We start from the raw sequence: 2,544 nt of genomic DNA, 5'->3' as shown, positions 1-2,544 counted from the left end.
GACTGTATGGCCAAATTAAGCTTCAACTCCATTCACAGAGTAGTAATGACACCACCATAGTGGGTAGGATCTCAAGCAACTGTGAGACACAGTACAGGAAAGAGAGCTCAGTGGCATGTTGTAAAGACAACAATCTCCCTCAACGTCAGCAAGACAAAGGAACTGGTCATTGACTTCAGGAAGTGGACTGAAGGACATACCCTGGTCTCTGTCATTGGTGCTGAGGTGGAGGTGATTGAGAGCTTCAAGTTCTGAGGAATTAATATTACCAGCAATCAGTCTACCCATGTCAACTCGACAGCCACGAAAGCTCATCAATGCCCCTACTTCCTCAGAAGATGAAGGAAATTTAGCATTTCAGCAATGATTCTGACCAATTTTTATATTGCACTGTAGAAAGTATCCTATCCAGATGGTATGGTACCTGCTCTGCCCGTACTGCAAGAAATTACAGAGCGGCATGAACCCAACCCAGTCCATAATCCAAAATCACATTTCCTTTCTTCTGACTCGGTCTCGACTTCCCACTGCTTCAAGAAAGCAGCAATCATAATCAAAGGCCCCTCCCACTCCTGCATAACTCTCTTCCACCCTCTTCCATTGAACAGAAGGTACAAATGTTTGTGAGCATGTACCAATAGGTTCAGGAGCCGTTTCTTCCCTGCTGTTATCAGACGTATGACTGGACCTGTCATATATTAGAGTTCATCCTTCTTTACACATGTTTTATGGACACAGCACTATATGAACCCGATGTCCTGATATAAGGCATGATTTGTACTGGATATCACGCACAACAATACTTTTCACTGTGTCTCGGTATATATCAGAATCAATTATCAAGTAAAATCAAAGCTCCTCACCAATAGGTTTGAGTCTGGTCTAGTCTCCTGTAGCCTGGGTAAAATACTTCGACTATCCATTATATCCATGCCTGTCAGAAGTTGGTAAGGAGCTATTAGATCACCCTCAGTTTCGACATTCAAGTGAAAACAATGATGTATTAAATTGTCCCCCATCATTCAGGATGGGATGTGGCAGGACTGCAGAGCTTATGCCTGATCCATGGGTGCAGGAGTCACTTAGCCTTGTCTATCTGTTGCTGTTCATGGTTTCTGGCATACAATAATTTCTGCTTTGAGCCTTCACCAACTTACTTTTAGATTTACCCAGTGAATGCACTCCTGCACTCTTCATTTAACAAGGTTTGATAACTGGCTCCATGTCATAACCTTCCCATTCATCTGTTTCCCCAGCCCCTCCATTTCTTCGTTGTCACATCTTTTGAATGTACTTCTTTTAGAGCTTTGCTAAATTTATGCACTGCATATTTTGGGCTCTCATTGATTTAAAAGAGGCAGAAGAACTGGGTAATACTTACAGACAGTCCCTAACACACTTATTAAAAGGCAGAGCGCATAGGAACAGCTGAAACAAAAATAAACTAGGTTTCTTCAGGATTAAACTGCCTTTTTACTGCAGAGAACAGAAAGCGCTCTTGAGCAGCTGAAGACTTCTATGTATCTTGTTCAGGGTCCCAAGCTGTTTAGCTGCCTGAGAACCAATCACATCACTGTTAGCAGGCAGGCAGCCTTTGTCATTGGTGAACTAGTGGCCAATTATCAATTTGCATTTTGTTTCAAACCAAAGTTCCATCTGTGAATAACTCCGTTCACCTCCAACCAGACTTCAATCAATGGGTCACTCTCAGGTGAATTGCTGTCAAACCGTGCAGCAATCTTCCAATAATCGGCTGTTTGTAAGGTCACTGTTTTCACATTTTTGTCCAAATTAAACAGAAGACTTTTGAAAAAAAATTCTTTGATTTGCAGTCGCCCTGAGAAAACTAAAAAGCCATTTCAAAAACGCATTTACTTGCAAAATACATAATGCACAAAATTTGCAAAAACTATTCTTTCTCCTTTCTTGCAATGTTATGCAATCATAGCATTCCTTAAATCTTTCACATATTCCAACATCTCCTCTTGGGACAATCCATCTGAATTCCCATTAGGTTATCCAGTAATGTGTATGACGTTATCATAAAATGGTGACAACAAAAGATTCGATCGGAATAGTCTTGCATTGTTTATTTGAACATTTTTAAAGAAGGCCAGTAGATTACAATCTGTGTAATTTAGTATTTCATTGTTCTTTGTTGGATAGACTTCAAAGTACTAAAGAGCCAACAGTCATCCCAAAGCCCCCTTTCCTATGGGAGAGTACTTTTCCAATGCGTGGTATTGTTTCTAATAGCAGCATCCTCCAGTCTTCACAATTCCTAACTCATCATCCTGGAACAAGACAGCACTTCGCCCCAATTCACCAGCATCAGCTGCCATTTTGATAAGACTGGAAAACTCAGGGATGGCCAAAAGTGGTTCATTGATTCAAATTGCTTTCACCTTTCAAAGGTAACCTCGCACTCTGGTAACTTCGCCACTTTTTCTTATTTCCATCACAAATTTGTTAAAGGCACAGCCTTCCTGCTAAAATCATGGACAACTTTCGAGTAAAATCAAATATTCCTTAAAAATCTATTAA

The sequence above is a fragment of the Chiloscyllium plagiosum genome, unplaced genomic scaffold, assembly GCF_037043375.1.
Source record: "Chiloscyllium plagiosum isolate Xiang-an unplaced genomic scaffold, Cpla_swu_hap1 HiC_scaffold_47, whole genome shotgun sequence".
NCBI classification, from domain to species: Eukaryota; Metazoa; Chordata; class Chondrichthyes; order Orectolobiformes; family Hemiscylliidae; genus Chiloscyllium; species Chiloscyllium plagiosum.
The sequence above is the reverse complement of the archived record's forward strand: the minus strand, read 5'-3'. Positions refer to the sequence as shown.